The sequence below is a fragment of the Heterodontus francisci genome, chromosome 12 (assembly GCF_036365525.1).
Source record: "Heterodontus francisci isolate sHetFra1 chromosome 12, sHetFra1.hap1, whole genome shotgun sequence".
Lineage (NCBI taxonomy): Eukaryota > Metazoa > Chordata > Chondrichthyes > Heterodontiformes > Heterodontidae > Heterodontus > Heterodontus francisci.
The window spans coordinates 58079962-58100593 of NC_090382.1; the positions used below are offsets into that span (position 1 = coordinate 58079962).

Genomic DNA, 20632 nt, shown 5'->3' on the forward strand with positions numbered 1-20632 from the left:
TAAACAAATGAAAATATTTGCCAACGATCTATTTTCCTATGAAGATAGTGCTCCTGTAAAGCACCAATCTCAGAGTTTTCTTTTAATTTTCCTTTTCTTACCAATTTTCTCACCGTCATTCGTGAAGTTATAATCACCTTCCTGGGTACAATACCACGGTCATCAGGTGTCACCCAAGTGGCTATATTTCATGTGCTAGTGACAGGAGGTTATTCAACTGAAGGGCAATACAAACCTGTCCTCACCTGATATCAACAAGTGCACTCCCTGCAGTGGTCCCCAAGCAGCACAAGGAATAGAAACCTGAGTCAATCCTAATTGGGGCACCCTTATCCACCTCCCACCTGGGGTAAGCTGACTCAACAGGCTGGCAGTCAAATTTGGGACCTTCTTGGTGTATCCACACACTGGACAAGCTCACTGAACCATCAGAATCTAACTACCTCCAGCAACGTTTTTTCAAGGCCATCCATCTCCTCAGCCCATAAATTAAAAAAACACTGTATGGTGCCAAGTCACGAGAGAGAGATTGTCCAGTCCACATGAACATCAATGCCGATCTTTGCTCAACCAAATATGAGATGCTATACAAAAGCTAGAAAAAGTAATTTCTGCCCCAGATCTCCAGGAAAGAACAAAAACTCCTTCTCCCCCGTTTCTTCTGCATTCTCACTCCCTTCAGTAAGGCCAAATGGATACATCAAACTGTCTAGCTCAGTCCTCTGAATTCAGAGTACAGTACTGCATTACTGTAGCTACTAAATCACTCCACACATTTGAAAATGATTTAGAATGTTGCTCAGGAAAGGTCTAAAACAGTTTTAAAAAAACAGATTATTTATTAAAAGCAGAAGTGGTTGATCAGGATTACAGGCAATGATATGGACACTGATCAAAAAAAACCTTGTACTTTTTCTTTCCCAACCCCTGGAGAGGGTGGAGAAGCTTTTTTTTTGTAAAACAAGGGGATATAACAAAGTGCAGGATTTTCAGAAATGATGTAGGTTTAAAACTAGTAAAACAGGAACCACTTTACAAAAGCAAAATACTGCAAATGCTGGAAATCTGAAATCAAAACGGAAAATGTTAGAAATACTCAGCAGCTCTGGCAACATCTGTAGGGAGAGAAACAGGGTTAACATTTCACATCAGTGACCCTTCATCAGAACTAGAAAAAGTTAGAAATGCAATAGGTTTTAAGTAGGTCAAATGGGGGAGGGTGGAAAAAGAACAAAAGGGAAGGTCTGTGATAGGGTGGACCATGGGAGACACTAATAGATAATAGCATTGGTGGGACAGAGCCAAGGGGAGTAATGAAGGGACAAGAGGGGAAAAAATTGTGTCCAGGGGAGGGGCGAATGGCAGAATAATGAACGGCTGCTGTCCGAAAGAGAAAAACAAGATTAAGACTGAAACATGCAAAGGAAACAAAATGGGGGCCAGAGATTATGGTTTGAAATTGTTGAACTCAACGTTGAGTCCAGGCAGCCATAAAGTGCTGCTCCTCGAGCTTGCATTGACCATTTTATTCCATTTCTAGGATCTGTAGCTTTCAATTAAATTAGTGAAAATATCAGATGTTAAATAAATATTTAGTGGAGAACATTTGATTAGCACATTCATATTAAGTTAGCTTTGACCTGTAATTGGTTTTCAGCGAAAGAAAAACAGTGTGTAAGGTTACATTAAATTGATTGCAGAGCTTCACAATATTACTATATACAGCAACTGTATACAAGAATAAAGACATTCCACAAATACAATTAACAAATTTGTACATGAACTTGAGCAGAACCCCTTTTTACACTTGCACCTCATAGACCACCAAACACAGCTATTCTATCTCTTTGACTATACTAACTATTAACTAAATATATTCTTTTCACTATATCAATTGTTAATCAAATATTAACTAGGCCTTATTCTGGATTCTTGTTTCAAATACTGCAGTGGAAATATACAGACTGTATATCTCCACGAGATAAAACTGAAAATCTCTGCTGCCCAGAAAATCTATCTATCTATTGTAATGACTTGAATAAACTGCACTTTGTCACCTATGCATAATAACTGTGCAGCAAGTGTACACAGTAAATGCCAAATACCTGTCAGTCTGATGTCAAATATGTAGCTAATGTTACAACTATGCAGTATACTGAACACAAATTAAGCAGCAAAAAATACACAACTGTAAATGCACATGCATTCACAGAAATTCGGAATACTGTACTGCACTATAAACAATACTCATTGGCCCTAGATGGTACAGGTATGCATTACAGATACAGTGAGAACCATTAATGTGTAAATAAGAAAAGGGAAAATGCAGTGCAACATAAATAGGTACTGGTTAATGAATGAGGGACACTTAATGTAAAAGTATACTGTGAAGTTGTAACATTAACTACATATTTGATATCAAACTGACATATTTTGCATTTACTGTATACACTTGCTCTACAACTATTATGCATAGGTGACAAAGTGCAGTTTATTCAAGCCATTACACAACAGATAGATATGTACTTCTCTGGGCTGCAGAGATCTTCAGTTTTATCTTATGAAAAGATACAGTTTCTCACTCTCTTCCACTGCTGCACCCCAAAACTTAGAGCCCGCACAATCTTAATTTGATATGTAATAATTACACAAGAGGTTGAGCGGTTAAAAGTTCGCAAAGATGCCAATATTTCCAATAATTCTGACAATGAATGGTTTTCACATTGAATGAAAAAGACCTAGTCATTATGATTACATTCACGAACTAGCAGAAGCCTGCATATCGGTAATTAATATACTTCTAAATTGTTATTAGTAAACATATACCTGATTTTTGTAGTTATATATTTGATTGATCAAAGAGGTTAAATCAATACAGAGCAAGATTTTACTTCTAGAAAAGCAGAAACACGGGTAATCAGCAATTACTGAGTATCCATTATTTCTCATACTCCCTGAGCCTTTGTCCCTTTTGTTCTACTTTCCCCATTAATATGACTGCCAATTAGAAAATTTTAGAAAAACTATTTGTCTTGATGGCTCGATGAGATCAGTTGATTTATCTTTTCATCAATTAAGACAATAACCGTTTATACAACCAAGATGTCAGCCTTGACTCAGTGGTAGCACTCTCACGTCAATCAGAAAGATGGCTGAGTCAGGTTAAAGGCCCATTCCAAGGACTTGAGCACATAATCCAGGCTGATACTGAGGGAGTGCTGTACTATCAGAGAGGCCATCCTTCGGCTAAGATGTTAAATGGAGGCCCTGCTCATCTCAGGGGGACAGAAAAGATCAACAGGACCATTCAAAGAAGAGCAGTGAAGTTCTCCTGGTGTCCTGGCCAATATCTATCCCTCAGCCAATATCACTGAAACAGATTATCTGTAATTTATTTCAGTGCTGTATATGGGACTTTGATATGCACAAATTGGCTGATTTCCCTTACATTATAACAATGACTACACTTAAAAAAAAACCTAATTGGCTATAAAGCACTTAGTTACATCCAGTGGTAGAGAAAGCAGCTATATAAATGCAACTTTTTTCTTTCTAGCCCCTTCAATGTAGAAAATATTCCAATGTGCTTCACAGAGGTATAATGAAAAAAATGGATGTCAAACCAAAGGAGGCGGTATTAGGATGGGTATCAAAAGCTTCATCAAAGAGCTTGGATTTTAAAAAGGATCTTAAAAGAAGTGGGAGGTGGTGAATTGGAGGGATTTATGGAGGGAATTTTGGGCCTAGATAACTGAAGGCATGTACATGAAAAAGGTGGGGGGTGGGTTGGGGAAGGAAGGTGGAGAAAGAGATGCACAAGAAGGCAGACTGAGAAGAAAGGAGAGTTTGAGCAGGCTGTAGTTTCCTGTTGCGTTTTACAACGATAGGAAGGCAGAGGCCATGTAAACATGAGGATTAGAATTTTAAATTTGAAGCACTGGAGGATCCAGGAGGCAATGTGGGTTAGCAACATTCAGGGGTGATGGTTTAGCTGAACGTTTTGCAAAATAGGATGCAGGCAGCACAATTTTGGATGAGCTGAAGTTTATGGAAGATGGGAAGCCATGTAGAGGATCAATGAAAGTGTCAAATCTGGAGAAGACTAAAACATGGATAATGATTTCTGCAGTAGCTAGACTACCACATGGGCAGAAGTGGATGATGTTATTTGAGATGGAAGTAGGCAGTCTTTGCAATGGAGAGGTTATAGGATCGTATAGGACACCGAGGTTGCAAATGTCTGGAGGTGATGCTGTGGTGGTGGGAAGACAAGCTATTGGTAGAGATGTTCTGTGTCTGACTGCAATCGAACAGTTAAGAGTGAGGGCAGTCCTACTGCACTGAATAACAGAGGAGAGGTGTTGGGGGAGAACAATCTGGTTGGCTGTGTCAAAAACTAGAGAGAGTGATTGAGAATGAGTAAAAGGGATAATGCACCACACGCAGTCACAAAGAATGCTTTTCATGACTTTGAACAGGTTTATTTTTAAAGTTGTGGAATCTTGACTGCAGAGATTCAAACAGAAAATTGCAGGAAAATTTTGAGGCAAGAATATGTTCAAGAACTGTGGAGAGGTAAGGGAGGTTAGAGAGGACAGCAATATATTTCCAAGGACAGAGCAGTTGAGGGTGGGTTTTTAAAGAGGGTGATGAAGGCAGTTTTGAAAGGTAAAGTACCCAAGTAGAAGGAACATTCACAGTACTAGATGGCACAGGAACTAAGAAGGGAAATTGGGTGGTTAAATGTTAAGTGGAAATGGGGTCAAGGGAGTGGGAATGGAAGTAAGGGAGCAGAAGGTGGGTCTATGGATGAAATGAGCTTGGATGGCATGAGGGAAGATTGGAGAAAAACTATACACAGATACGGTTTCAGGCCCAGGGTAGGGGAGCCTGGGCTTGGTGGGTAAGTGGAAGGATTGGAAGCAGTAGAGGCAGCTGAATGGATGATCTCTATCTTGGTGATAAAGAAATTCATGAATTCTTTGCACGTTATTAGAATTGAGGACCAATTCACAAATTAATAGTATGCTGATGTATATAATTAAGTCTCTAATAAACACTTCAATCACTCAAACCTGTATAAGACATTCTTTCTGAACTTCACACCAGCTCACAGGACTTCAGGTACCTTTGAGCACTTTTATTGAACTACTAGGACTAAAATATATTGCTTCCTACCTATTTTATAATTTTTTTTTCTTTCCTCTTCTTCCCTCAAATCCCCAATTCACCAGCTGCATGAGAGGGGCAGGCTAATTGCTTCCAAACTCATGGCCAATCAAACCAGTCACATGAAGTCACACAGGAGCATGGTGGGTTAGATTGGTTGTCGGATTTCTGTTCCTTCCCTCTACTGAAACATTAGATGGTACGTCCAAGATCAGAAACCCACATCCCGCTGTCTGTGCTGTAATGATTTTAGACTTTTATCATTCTACGCAAATATTAATTTTGGCATGCTTTTCAGGTGGAAATGTTTAGTTCAAAGAAAAGGTTAATAGGTCATAATTTGCTGTCAAAATAAAAGAAAGGCTAACGGCACTTGCCATTATTTATGTTCAAAGGCTACAACAACTTCAGGCAAGAGCAGATTCATACTTAAATGCAGAAATCCAAAGGTCGCTGTCCAAGTTGCGCAGGTCTGCTGTTAGCTTCATTAAAGTGGTAGCTCACTGTCTGCCTTACCATTGAACAGCGTGAAGTTACTGCATTTGCGCAACTGATAACAGCCTAAACTTGCCACAGATAGTTGTCTTGACCGTTTAAGTCTAAGTACACCTTTAATGATGTATGTGTTAATTACTGCCAGTCAACCTCTCTAGCATTGAAAAGTATTATAATGTTGTATTTATTATAATAATCCTTCAGATTTTAATTGATGTAGATCTAAAAAATGTTAAATTTAAAAAATGTTACATTTTTTCCTGTGTCTTTAAGAACATAAGAAACAGGAACAGGAGTACACCATATGGCCTCTCAAGCCTGCTGCGCCATTCAATACGATCATGGCTGATCTTCTGTCTCAACTCCACTTTCCCACTCACTCCCCATATCCCTTGATTCCCTGAGATTAAAAATCTATCTATCTATCTATCCCAGTCTTGAATATACTCAATGATGGAGCATCCACAACCCTCTGGGGTACAGAATTCCAAAGATGCACAACCCTCTGAGTAAAGAAATTTCTCCTCATCTCAGTCCTAAATGACTGGTCCCTTATCCTGAGATTGTGCCCGTGTTCTAAATTCTCCAACCAGGGGAAACAACCTCTCAGTAACTACCATACCAAATCTCTCCCCCTTCAGAATCTTGTACAGTTCAATGTGATTACCTCTTATTCTTCTAAACTCTAGATTATAGGTCCAAGTCACTCAGCCTCTCTTCAGAGGACAACCCTCTCATTCCAGGAGACCAAACCTGTGCAACGTACTCCAGGTGTGGTCTCACCAAAGCCCTATACTACTGCAGCAAGACTAGCCTATTCTTATACTCCAGTCCCCTTGCAATCAAGGCCAGCAAGCCATTTGCCTTCCCAATTGCTTGCTGATACAATTGTAGCAAGACCTCCTTGCTCTCGTACTCTAGTCCCCTTGCAATAAAGGTAAATGTCATTTCTCTCGCTGTCTGAATCCAATCTTTCTATCCCTCTCTTTCTCTACCTGATTCAGCATTGTCTGCACCCACTTCCTTCTCAGTCCTTGTGCTGTTAATTTCACATTGCTTCAATTTGATTGATTGGAATACACAGTTGCTTGCCATGTTCCCTTAGGTCCCAGATGCCGTTTCCCTTGCTGCATGATCAGCTCACACTTCCAGAAACTTGCCACACAAAAGAAAATTAAAAACCTCAATGTCCAAGGGCATGTCTAACTAATGTTAGACCGTTACATGCCCTGCTACAGCAAATTATGGCCCAATATTCAAAGAAACATTTGAGAAATAGTTCCTAAACAATCATTGCACTACATTAGAGAGGGTGTCTCCAAAGTAACAAGCATTCCAAGCAGAATTACCAACAAAAACTGATGTTGGGGTAACTTACATTTTCATTACTTTACACCATTACTTTTTATGCAAGAGGGGACGAAGAAAAGCATTTTAACAAAATAGCCAGTCTCTTCAAAAACAGATGAATGTTGTAAAATTTGTCTGCCAATAACAATTTTAAGAAAAAATTGCTCTGCGAGTAGAGGTGAAGAAAAGACAAGCCAGAAAGAATACAGATAAATGAGCACCTGGTGGCAAGTATCCAGCCTGTGCTCTCTCAAATACACACAAAATACATTGCTCCAGGTGAAAACGTCACCTAAGAAGGTTCGCAGACCACGACTCCAAATATTTGCTCTAATATGTACAAAGGTCTCAGATACGCAATTTGATGGTGTTATCTCTTTTGTTCTCCTAACCAGCTGGTAATTCTCTGATCAAGTCTCATGCGACCTCCTGGGTGGCAATGCCCACTGGGCCTCTCTTTCTTGCACTGTCTGCACTTTAGCAATGGTAATGGCTGTATAGTGTTTCTCTAAGCAACAGCAGCAGGGAAACATCATAAGGAAACCGCTGACACTGGACTTGGGACACTTCAGCCGTTGGAAGGGGAAGGCAAGAAAAAGATATTTTAAAAGAAATAGGAACAAATGGTGAGTGTTTACTTTCTCGATAGTGCAATGGAAACACCCCCTTCAGAGATTGGCTGTTGCTCTATTCCTACATGTGTATGCAGATGCTGGCTTGTTTTAATTATGTCAAGTATGTTTTGTAAATATTTGAAAACTTGAATAAAATGAGAAAGAGAATATAATAAAGGAAAACTGACAGATAAAAAATAAACAATTACAGAGGTAAACAGTATTGTAAAAGTAAAAAGTACAAAAGTGAAAGTACAATAAAGGGTATGTAGCAGTACAAAAAAAAAAGTTTAAAAGGCTGGTGGAAAAAAGGACAGAAATCTTGTTCACAAAACCATTAGCCCTTTTGAGCAGAGCTATGTTAGGGCTGTGAGAAGCAATATTATATATGAAAATTACATCTACAAATTAAACAAAAACTCACTTTTACTAAAGGTCATTTTTTTCCCCTCGTGCTAAAAAAAACCCACCTTAAATTCCAAACATTAATTGCTCAGGCTTCCAGTGCAAAACCAAGCCTTTCAAAATGAAATTAAATAAATAAGTAAAACCAACCAATTAGATGTACTTGGAGAGGAGAAAAAATAATAGACTTACAATTTTGGTGTGTGTATTCTATAGAATGCATGATCATCAAATCAAAGGTCATAAATTGTCAATGACACAACAATTTCTTTAAAAAATTCAAACTGTCAAAGTATAACTAGGTGAACCAACTACACAACCCTTAATGCTCCATTGAGAAAATGTTTTTCAATCCTATTTTCATTCTTATGTTGTTCAGTATTTAAGTTTTGTGAAATGTAGAGTCTAAAACATGTAGATAAATATTTACTTATATAGTATGTCACATACTGTTGATGTAAAGCTAAAGCAGGTATTGAATTTGAACTGGCAAATGTACACTAAAATCCATCTGTGTGGACATAGTAGGATTTTTCCAGTGTAATACTTAGAATACCGACAGGCACATTATTTATATAGCTTGATCAGTGGCAGAGCTTGTAAACAACTCTGGGTCTCCGAAAGCAGAACCAGTGCATTTAACAGTGCATCAGCAAGTGCAAAAGCAGAATGAGTATAGATAGGAGATCGAATATATTCCAACAAGAGGGAGAAACTCTTTGTACAATGTTCACACCAGCACTAAACTGTCCCAGATGGACACCAGTGAAAAAAGGTAAGATTTTAAGCTCATAGTTTTGATAGATCAGCTCGATTGATTTATTTCCCCTGTGGATTTGTCTCTCTGTGCCAGGAATTTCATGTGTACGAGTAATGAAGATTATAATAACTTACAAAGGAAAAAAAGAAAGCGTCTAATGGATCACATTTATGGGAAAAAGTTTTTAATACTGACAGATGCTCACTTGACAAAAAAATCCTGACTCCATCGCCTATGCAGAATTGTTTAGATAACTCCCTGCAAATTCAAAGGGAGTCTAGAAAAAGTGAGTGGAAGGAATTTTTTTTAACCAAAAACACAGATGCAATAAAGGAAATATAGCACACTACACTAATGATGGAAAACTATTGGTTTAATTTACAAGTGTGGAAAGGGACATTTCAAACACGGTGAAACGTGGCAAATGGATTAAATAAACATATCACACATGTGAAATAAAAGCAGAATGCACTTTGGTGGTTATGTTGTTTATTGTACAATGAGTAGATCAGACATTTAGGCTGGGTTTAAAAGTCATCCAGAGTGGAGCATGGAGTATGGACTTTTAAGTGATCATTCAACACAGTGTGCTGTCATTTTAAAATATGACTGTGAAAATTGTCACCAGCAAGTTTAGCCCTGGGATAAACTTTTGCTGCAACGAAAATAGACAAAGTGCACCAGGTATAGAAAATAGAAAGCTGCTGGTGAGTTTCAAGGGAATGATTTGATCGTTTTTCATGCTCAAATTGTGCAATGAAACTGAACTATTAAGTAAACGTCTGAATTTATAGAGCATCTCAGGACATCTCAAGGCACTCCATAACAGTGACTCAAGCTGAAAAAACGTATTTGTTGTTATGTAGGCAAGCACAGCATCCAACTTGCGCACAGCAAATTAGATGACTGACTGGTTCATCTGTTCTGCTGGTGTTGGTTGATGGAGAAATGTTGGTATTGACACCGAGAAAACTCCCAATCTTCTTCAAATGTCATTGGGTTTGCTGTGTGCACTTCAATCACTGGAACAGGCACACAGACCCTCAATTTCACATCTCATCAAAAAAATGACGCCTTTGACAATGCAGCACTCCTTCAGACCTGCATTAAAGAGCCAGCCTAGATTACATGCTCATGTTCTAGAATGGGACTGAGACCCTTAACCTTCATATTCAGAGGTGACAGCGATATCAACTGAGTTAAGCTCACATTTATAAAACTCACTGCTGGTCTTATTCAATAGTCCATTTCATTAAAAAAAAATGCTACTCTTGCCAATATTGATGATGTAAGTAAAAGGATAATTAGAAATGATCATGCAGTGCCATATTCCTTCAACCCCTACATCACAAGTATGCACTGAGATTCTTTGCTTCAGACCATGGTTTACACTGCAAATCATAAAGATCCAGCATTCTCAGTGTTGTATAACAAAACTCGTATTACTTGCAGAACAGGATTCTACATCTAAATAAACAAATACCCATGGGAATTTTAAAATCAATCCAGTCTTATTCCTAAAGGCCACAAACCCACAAAAATTAATGCAATACATTCAGATCCAACAAAGCTTTGTCACAAATTAAACTCAAAACTTCTAACTTGAGTTGCATTTAGTTAGCTGTTTTGTAAGAGGAAGCAATGAGACCCTGCAAAACAGTGAGTATGTAATACAAATAGACACGGTCCCTGCAGAGATGATACATGGCCAGTGCACTTCTTGCCAAATTAATGTCTCTTCTATCCCCCACCCCACCCCTTCTCCAAACAGCAACACAGAAGAGATACACCTAAGACAGAGTTCTGTTGCCACCTCAGAGAACAGGTGACCAGTTCACACCACACAAGAACCAGGGCAATGCACAATTGAAGTCGCTGGATAAAAGGAATGAGGAAGGTGACGATCGACGACATTTTTAAAAAAGCAGGATGTGGATAATGTTTGTGAATAGTGAATAATAAATAGGGTCTCTTTTGTATATTGAACATCATGAACTGCCTACCTAAGTATAGACTGCTTGTTGAATTTTAACCCAATTTTATTTTAATCATACAAAATCATAATTTAAACATGGTCAATACATTTAAGAGGCAAGTGCCCTTTGGGGCACAAGCGATAGGTATAATCTTGTCCCAACTGTTGGATAACAAAACATGCAGAGGTTTTAAAAAAAATAAAAAGTCGAAACAATAGCATTCTATGTTAAAGGCCAATATTTACTACATAACATGTTCTTAGTGGAGAAAAAAGTCGTGTAAAATTTGAGCCAGACTGAGGATTACAATCTTGAGTTTGCAACGTAGACAATAAAGGCAACAATCCAGGCTAAAACTGCCAATGGAAAAGTAGGATTCTGCTTTCCATCTGGGCTGTTAAAAGTTTCTGAAATCCCACCGAATCCAAACAGCAGCAGTGAAAACCTGAAGGCTACAGAAAGAATCTCACTGCAAAGCCTATCATACCTTAAATCTTAAGGTGCCTTGCGTTTCTTTTAAAATCACTAGTTAAGTTACACAAATAGTTTTCTTTAAATTAATATTTTACATCTTGGTGGATGAGGAAACACACCCTCCCGAGAAAAATAAATAAATAAATGGCCAAACAGTGCGCTAAACCTTTGTTGGGTCACTAAAATCCGTCACTCTTGCTCATCTGTAATTACTGTACATCAAACAGCTCGCAGGCCCAGGGCCTTTGCATTCCTCCCAATGCAGCCAAAAATGTAGTTACAAATCAGGCCTAAACATGATCCAAAAACAAATGCAAACGATTTGAGCATTGACCATGCAATAATCCCAATAAATACAAAAAAAACCCGACGCGCTAAGTCGCCGCGTAGCCCAAACAACCACTGAAAGGAAAGGGGGGAAAATAAGGAAATAAAAATATAAGACAGCACCAACAAAAAACAAGGCGGGGGCTGTGATCTGACGGCAGTTGACGAAAAAAAAGCACAAACAAAAGCCAGCCAAGGCTAGAGACTCGCATGCAATCGGAGCAAAGCTGGCTTGCTGCAACCTTCCTTCAATGCAAACATACGCCCAAAGATTGCTATTCGAAATATGCGCAACACTGTGCAAAGCCTTGAAAAAAACATTCTCGTATACCTGATTTAGATTTTTAATCTGACATCACTTTAATCGCTGATCTTGCCCACTTCATCCTCCTTCACCTCTCACTACATATTCAGTGCTTTCCTATTATCTAAGAGCTCTCTTTCTTTCTCTCGTTTTTTTTTCCCTGCTGGTCCTCCAAGGCTCAAAATGGAACCGTCCAGGGGCGTCACCAAACATAAATAGGTAAGTAATCGTGCTCGATTTTCACCAATGCGGTTCTTTCGCAGATCTTTCTTTGCAAGGCGGCCCCTCAGTCCCTGCATGAAGTGGTTAGCAGAGTCAGCGAGCCACTCCTGCTGGACATTGCTCCGGATGGCACAAGCTGGAGCCGCTGACAGAGCTTCGCCTTACCCCCGACATGCAGCTTTCACTGGACTGCTCGCGTTGAAAGTGGTTACGACAAACAACGCTGCTGATTGACAGCTGAGCCCAGATCGCAGGCAAGAAGCTCCAGAGAGAGAGTGCAGATCGCAGGCAATATCGACTACCATGCATCAGCTCCACCTTACTAAAGGAGTTATTGAAGAATTTATATCTATAGATATAATGCACTGAAGAGTCACTTGTGTGAGACAAGGCAAGCTGAAGGAGTTGGCGTTATCATAAAGACTCGCTCACTTTTCTTTGTATTGAATTTTGCTCTTTATTCCCCTTTAAAAGGCTGGGAGGGGGGTTATAGCAGCGAAAGTGAACTACAATAATGACTCTTTAAAAATAAACCCAATCAGCTGGCCCGGACTGACGTGCATGACGTAGGTCACATTTTGTTGCTTCGTGCAACAAGACAACACAGTGTAATGAGCAACTGAGACGATTACATCGCCGTCTGTGGATGCCCAGTGGGGCACTCACATTGCTGGATTATATTTGTAGGTGCTATGACATTAGGGGGTTTGTTTTTAGTGGTTTTTGGAGTAGGACCTTCATATGCCATTCTCCTTGGACCCATTGGAAGGCACCGGAGTCGACTCCCAGTGATCAACATGCCATGATGCAATTGAATGCCACCAGGCTTTTATGATGGAAGCCATGAAAGAGTTAACCGTGCTAAAGTGGGCCAAAATTTTTAGATACCTGGAGCACAAGACCTGATGCCAAAAGAGAGCAAATAGTATTTATTTCTCGAAAGGACCACATCCAAAGTGTGCTTCTTTAAAGCTCAGTTTACAGTTTATTTTAAATGCTGAGTTGGTTCTATTCATGGGAACCACCACAATGCGTTCAGTGAAGCAGGAGAGAGCAGCAGATCCGGTGACAGTCTGCTCCACCCAGATAATCTGAGTCTATGTCGTCACTGAGGACAGTGGAAATTGGGCTATTTATACTGGCGAAAGCACACAAAGGAAGAAAACTGCATTTTGCTTTCAGCTGCTTTACAATCCCATTTTGGAATTAAAGTAGTTCTCAGTGGATTTGAAAATTACAATTCATGAAAAATAATCATTACATGTTGTCAATCATATAATGCAGTCTGGAATCAGAATTACAACTCCACTGTATCCAGATGGTCAGATGCAAATAACTTGCATTTATATATACACCTTAAATGTAGAAAAAAAGTCCCAAGATGCTTCACAGATATGTAATCAAAAAACAGATGAGCCAAATAAGGAGACAGATATATTGTGTGACCAACAGCTTGGTCAAAGAGATGTGTTTTAAGGAGGGTCTCAAAGGAGGAAAGGGTGGTGAATTGGTGAGAGGGAATTCCAAAGCATAGGGCTTATGTAGCTGAAGGCATTCTTGCCAATCGTGAATCAATAGTAGGGGTGGGGGGCAGTGCACAAGCAGTCAGAAATCAGACAAACTACAGCGTTTGGGAGAAGGATACAAATGGGAATCAGTGGGATGGGGGATGAAGTTTATGGCAGAGATTAAAGATGATAGCTTCGGTCTTCCTAACATTTCCTGGAGGAAACAGTGGCTCACCTAAGAATGGTAAGGGCGAGTGAGGCCAGATGATGCTTGATGTGGTCTAACCAGATCAGGTGATGAATAGTTAATTGTATGTCAGATATACAACACAGCTGTGTGGATTGGGAATGAGGGAACAATACCAGTGGGAATGGTCAGGATGGAAGAGAGCAAGCATTTTTCTGGTGAGAAGGGCATTATAGTTGGAGGTGATGGAGTAGATGACTGAATCAACAGAAGTTTCATGTCAAATGGAGGACCACAGCCAAGGCAGTTCAAAATGTGAAAGTGCTGTTGCAAATAACTTGGGAGAAGTGTGCTTTTCTAGAATTGGGCGCAGTAGGAAGTTGGGTTAGAAGCAGTTTGAGCAATGTGGATGGTGAGAGATGTAAGGAGCTTGTTGGAGATGGCTTCAGAAGTGATCGGGGCCAACAGAGAAGCTATGGTTTCGGGTCAGTGACCCTTCTTCGGAACTGACAAATCCGAAGAAGGGTCACTGACCCGAAACGTTAACTCTGCTTCTCTTTCCACAGATGCTGCCAGACCTGCTGAGTGAATCCAGCATTTCTTGTTTTTGTTTCAGATTTCCAGCATCCGCAGTATTTTGCTTTTATTATTAGAGAAGCTATGGGTGATGGCAAGGTCAAGGGTGCATCATTAATACTGGTTGGCATGCTTTTAATTGGGGGGAGAACTTTGGAAGGACATGAAAGTAGTGAATTCAGAGGAGAGGGGACAGGAGAAGCTGAGATGCAGATTGAAATTTAAAAAAATGAGTTGCCACTCAGTGCAGAAGCTGAAGGAGTGCGGGGGCAGAATATCATGGGTGGGGATCTGCAGATAATGTTGATTTTAAAGAACAGATTAACTGGTTGGAACAAGGTGAGGTAGTGAAAGGAAGAGAATGTGCCAATGGAGAAGGGGGAAAGTTCAAGGTGTGACTTGGCAATAAGAGCCACAATATCATTGTGGCGGTTGGGGGTGGTGGGCAGACAATGGTGGAAAGTATTGCCTGGCAGGAGGATTTGGTAAGGGGTTATGTATCACCCATAAATCACATTTTAGTAAAAGCCAGGATGTCAATGCAATCATCTACAATAAGATCTTGGATGGTAAAGGCCTTGTTTGTGGGTGAATGGACACAGGAGGGGAGGAATTGTGGAGAGGGCTGTGATTGTTGATCTGCTTGGAGAGTCGAAGAGCATTGTGGTGGGAAAGAGATTGCCAGAAGTAGCCCCAGCAGGCATGCTGGGTGGCAAGGTTGGCAAGAGAGGAGCACCAGGCATCTGGGGTGTCTGGTCATAAGGAGGCAGCGAGGTGCCTTGATGGGATCTTCAGAAAATGCCAAGAGAGGCACAGAGGGGAGCTGTGGGCTTAATAAAGGGGAATTGGCAGAGGGGTAGTGATGGGGGACAGAAGGGATATTTATAAATCTAAAAAGAAGATTCAAGGCCATACAGTAATGTAGCAATTTGGGTAATGATAAGCAGAGTATAACAGGAAGGACAAAGAGCTTAACAGTAATAGTGCATCAGTGAATATGGTCAAATCAGGAAACGATGGTAAAAGATTAAAATTAAACTTGCTTTATCTGAGTACACAGAGTATTCATAACAAGGTAGACAAAGTAATGGCACAGAGGCTTGGCTGCATGGTAACTAAAGTTGGGAACTAAATATTCCAGGGTACTTGACATTTTGAAAAGACAAACAAAATGGGAAAGGAGGGGTGGAGTAGCCCTGATAATAAAGGATGATGTAAGGACAGCAGTGAAGAAGCAACTTAGTTTTGAACAGCAGGAAGTAGAATCAGTATGGGTGTAGATAAGAAATAACATGTGGAAGAAAATACTGGTGGGAGTAGTTTATTGGCCCCCTAACTAGCTATACTGTTGGACAGAGTATTACAATCATAGAATGGATACAGCACAGGAGGCGGCCATTTGGCTCATTGAGCCCATGCCAGCTCTCCGTAAGAGCAATCTATCTAATCACACCCCCCCCCCCCCCCTTAATCAAGGAATAAGAGGAGTTTGTAACAAAGATAATGCAATAATGGAAGAGAAATTTAATCTTCATATAGACTGGACAAATTAAATTGGCAAAAGTAGTTTGGAGGACGAGTTCATTTGAGACAGTTTCCTGGAACACTGCCTAGCGGAACCAACCACGGAAGAGGCCGTTTTAGATCTTGTCTTGTGTAATGAGACAGGGTTAACGAGTAACCTCAGTGTAATAGATCCACTGGGAAAGAGTGATCACAATACGATGGAATTCCACAGAGTTCAAATGACGTTTACAAGTCCAAAACTACTGTAATAAGCTTAAAGAAAACCAATTACATAGATATGAGGAAGCAAGTCACCTAAGGCAGATGGGAAAATCAGATTAATAAGTATGATGGTAGATAAGCAATGGAGAACATTTGAAGAGATATTTCATAATTCTCAACAAGTATATATTTCACTGAGAAATAAACTCCAAGGGAAAAGTGATCCATCTGTGTGTAATTAAAGACATTAAGGAAAGTATTAGACTAAAAGAACAGGCTTATTTAGAAGATTGCAAAGAGAGTAGTACCTGAGGATTGGAAGAGTTTTAGAAACCAGTAAAGGGTGATCAAAAATTGATGGAGGGAGAAAATAAAATGAACTAGCAAGAAATATAAAAACAGATTGTAAAGGGATTCTACAATTATGTAAACTGGAAGGGAGTAGCAAAATTAAACATGGGTCCCTTAGAGACTGAGACAGTAGAAATTAAAGTGGGGAAATGAGGAACTGGCAGATATGTTAAATAATATTTTGGGTCTCTCTTCACAGTAGAAGACACACAAAACATACTAGAAATAATAGTGAACCGAGGGTCCAATGAGATTGAGGAGCTTAAAGTAATTATCAGTAACAAAAAGTACAGGAGAAATTAATGGGACCAAAAGCCAACAAAATCCCAAGATCTGATGACCTAGATCCTAGGTTCTAAAAGAGGTGGCTACAGAAATAGTGGATGCACTAGTTGCGATCTTACAGAATCTAGGGAATTTTGGAACGGTCCCAGTGGATTGGAAGGTAACAAATCTAACACAGCTATTCAACAAAGCAGGGAGAGAGAAAACAGGGAACTACAGCAAGCCTGGCATACTTCAGGAAAATTCTGGACACTAAGAAAATCATATGATAAGACAGAGTCAGCATAGTTTTATGAAAGGGAAATAATTTTGACTAATAATTTGACAAATCTATTAGTGGTTTTTGAGGATGTAACTAGCAGGTAGATAAAGCAGAACCAGTGGATGTAGTATATTTGGATTTTCCCAAAGGCATTCAATAAGGTGCCACATGAAAGGTTGGTGCTCAAAATAAGGGCTCATGGGGCTGCGGGGTAATATAGTAGCATAGATAGAGGATTGGTTCAAGGACAGAAAACAGAGTAGTAATAAATAGGTCATTTTCAGGTTGGCAGGCTGTTAATAGTGGAGTGGTGCAAGAACAGTCATGAGGTCTCAGCTCTTTACAATCTATATTAAAGACATAAATGAAGGGATCAAGTGTAATGTATCCAGGTTTGCTGATGATACAAAGCTAGGTGGGAAAGTAAGCTATGAGGAAGACACAAAGAGGGGAATTTTCACGGTCAAACCTGCTCGCAGCAGAGGAGGCTGACTGTGGATCGGGAACTCACAAGTCTGGAGGAGTGGATTTTCCATTGACTCTTCAACTGAACCACAGCATTAGCATTCCGCTTCCGGGTTTCCCGATCTATTGGAGTGGGCGGGCATGATGACATCCCACACCATGACTGTTGAAGCTTCGCTATTTAAAGGGATCCTGCAAGGGTTTGAATGGATTCTCTGTACAACTGTCAAGAGAACCAGCTACTTGAGTGATGGAGTCTCACAAGGGAAGGCTGCCCCACGGTTCCCTGATGCAGCCCTGGACATCATGCTGCGGGCTGTAAGGACCCGCAAAAAGATTCTGTTCCCAGTGGATGGGAGGAAGAAGCCGGCCTCAGAGACCAAGTAGCCGTGACTGGAAGTGACAGATTAGGTGAGCAACATAAGTTCTGATGAAAGGTCACGGACCTGCAATGTTAACTCTGTTTTTCTCTCCACAGATGCTGCCAGATCTGCTGAGTATTTCCAGCACTTTTTATAATAGCATAAGTGTGGTGCCTCGTTACTAAATACAGTGCTGTGAGGGGTTCAATTACCTCATCAGGGCAGGGAAGGTGAGTGGTATGGCACATTGAAGTGCCAACCCCCTCACTCTAACTTAGCCAGGGTTCTCCTGCACCGCATGCTTCAGACCAACACACCTCGCTGGTGCACCCATTGCTCTCTCTCAAGGCATCTCCTCGCAATCCATCTAACCAACCACCACTGACATTTTCCCTCATTGCCAAGTCAAATCCATCCCTTACAGTGACCCTCCACAAATGTGTCCTTCCATCCTCTCAACACATTCGATTTCTCACACTTATAACTTTCTTTCTCTCCTTGTCAGTGCAAAGAGTGCAGAACACCAGGCAGAGGCAGAGAACTGGGCCAGATGCTCCAGTCATTGCGACCCTGACCACTGTCGAGGAGGACCTACTGGAGAAAAGTAGAGTCTTGGCATGCATGGCCATTGGCGATGAAGAGATGGGGTCTCCCAGATAGTTGATGACAGAATGAGATTTCAGACATCCACATGGCATACATGTTGACTTAATGTCAGGAAGTAATGAAAAATGATGATCTGTACAATGAAGAATGAGAACCATATCACCTTGTCAGTTTGCGTTCATTCATCTCCCATAGGTCCTGCAAACGTCCTTCAGCAACTGGTGCCGGGGGATCGTGAAGACATCTCAGAGGAGGTCACGCAACCTGAGGAAGCACTCGTACAACTCATACGCACCCTCCATCAACTCAGTTAAACACACCTTGGTAGGGTTTCCAAGACAGGTAATTGGGCTGTCACATGGTGAAACAAACATCACAGGTGAGCAGGAGCTGATGTTAGAGACAGAGATAGCTGTGAAGAGTCCCTGTCGGAGGGCGCAGGATCCTCCAAGCTATGCTCAGCTGGACACAGATGCTGACACTCCAGGGTTATTGACGAAGAGGACTATTCTGGAGAATAGCAGAAAATATGAGTGGGACTGCACATGACTGGAGAGAGATTAGACGAGTCTGACTCCACCATGAATGCCACGATGTCTTAGGCCTTGGTGCTAATGTCTGCCTCCATGGAAAGAGTGGCTACCTGCATGAAGCATCAGATGTGGCAGGCAGCCCAGTGCATGTTGACCCTCACCAATGGCTTGCACACTCAGTCTGACAGCTTAAATAGGATGGAGGAAAGCCTCACCTTGGCCATTCAGCACCTCACTGAAGTGCAGCAAAATACTCTCCAACACTTGGCTAGCAAGGAAGGGCAGGTGGGCCATGACAGGGAAGATGGAGAAAGGGGACATGGAAGTGGGGACTCTGTTCAAAGTGCTCCCACTCCCCTTTCCCAGCTCCCAGTCAGAGTCCCACATGCCGACTCCTATCCCGATGACTGAGTCTGTCCCTGGTGCAGTGTTATAACTTGGACAGCCAGTTGGTGAAGGATAGTACCAGAGCCAATCATTACTCAGTCTTACATTTATGTACATAGTTAAACATTACAAGCATACACCTCCTAACTCAATCACACCACAGTTTCAGTAAGTGTCTCTTTATATGTGCTCAAGTGAAACCCCAGTTAATGCCCACCACCTGCATACAATTAAACACAATTAATGTACAATTAACAGATTCCCTTCTTCCTCTTTAAATAAAAATTAGTTAATATGCACAACCAAAATTTCAAAACAAGTCAAATTAAAAACCTCCATATTCTGTACAAAGCATTACATTGCGAGAGGCCCTTCCTCTCGGACCTCTAACTATTTTTTTCATATATGCATTTATTTTTGTAAAACAATCCAACAGTTGATGACTTGCATCTATCCATTTACTTTACTATCCATTTGTTTCAAGCCAGTAAGGTAAATCCGTAACCTTTTCTCACTCACACTTTTTGTAAAGTGTACGTTATCCCACAATGAACGATTATCTACATAACATTCAATGGGCATACTATCTTCGGTATGCCCATTGTACAGAATCTCACTTAAAATATTTGACAAATTGAATCCCATATCCACTGTCTCCACAAGAGCCAGTGTTTCAGCAGCTAAAGTACTTTTAACAACTCTTTATTTTCTTCGCTTTCCAAGCTTAAGACAACATCTCCCATTTTCACCAATAAGAAATATTATGAAACTAGCTGCAGTAGAATACCCATCAGGAAGATTAGCATATGAAGCATTACAAAAAATGACTAGCTTCATGTTTTTTGGGTCGCCTAAGGATGGGAAGTTGAGTGCGCATTTCTCCAGATTTAATGTTTTATTTACCCCTAAAACATTCTAGGGTGTTTCATACTTAACTCCAACACAACAAAACTAGCATTTTGTCTCGTTTGAATGCCCAACCAGTTCAACTGACCAATCAAACTTGGCAATTGCTCTGACTCCTCTGTATATAACATCATCTTTCTAGCATGTTTAACCAGGATGGGAGTGACACTCTCTAAATAGGATTGTTGATTTAAAGTTATTCCAAATCTAATGTGTTTTAATATTGAACCAATATATTTAAAAGCCCCACAAGCCTGGCTCCCAATTTTAAATTCTACTCTAATCTGATTAATAACAGATTTCTCAAGTTCCACAGTAGCAGCCCATAATAAATCATCATTAGGCATCAAGATGATACCTGAAAGTTTCCCTTTATGATA

At 40.4% G+C, this 20632-nt stretch overlaps 1 protein-coding gene and 1 long non-coding RNA gene across 10 annotated transcripts in view; one reads left to right on the forward strand and one right to left on the reverse strand.

The window, feature by feature from the left end:
- Positions 1–20632, reverse strand: part of rnf44 (ring finger protein 44) — a 189516-nt gene that overhangs the window by 85948 nt on the left and 82936 nt on the right. Inside the window, exon 1 of one of the 9 annotated variants that reach the window (XM_068043490.1) lies at positions 11902–12519. The exons of 7 other annotated variants lie outside the window; for them this stretch is intronic. The gene's annotated coding sequence lies outside the window, so the exon portion shown is untranslated. Of the gene's footprint in view, positions 1–11901; positions 12520–20632 lie in introns of those variants that run through there. One more of the 9 variants, XM_068043492.1, reaches the window with a different exon arrangement.
- Positions 14362–20632, forward strand: part of LOC137375878 (uncharacterized) — a 44644-nt gene continuing 38373 nt past the window's right edge. The window contains exon 1 of the long non-coding RNA XR_010976081.1: positions 14362–17869. This is a non-coding gene — a long non-coding RNA (uncharacterized lncRNA). The remainder of the gene's footprint in view (positions 17870–20632) is intronic.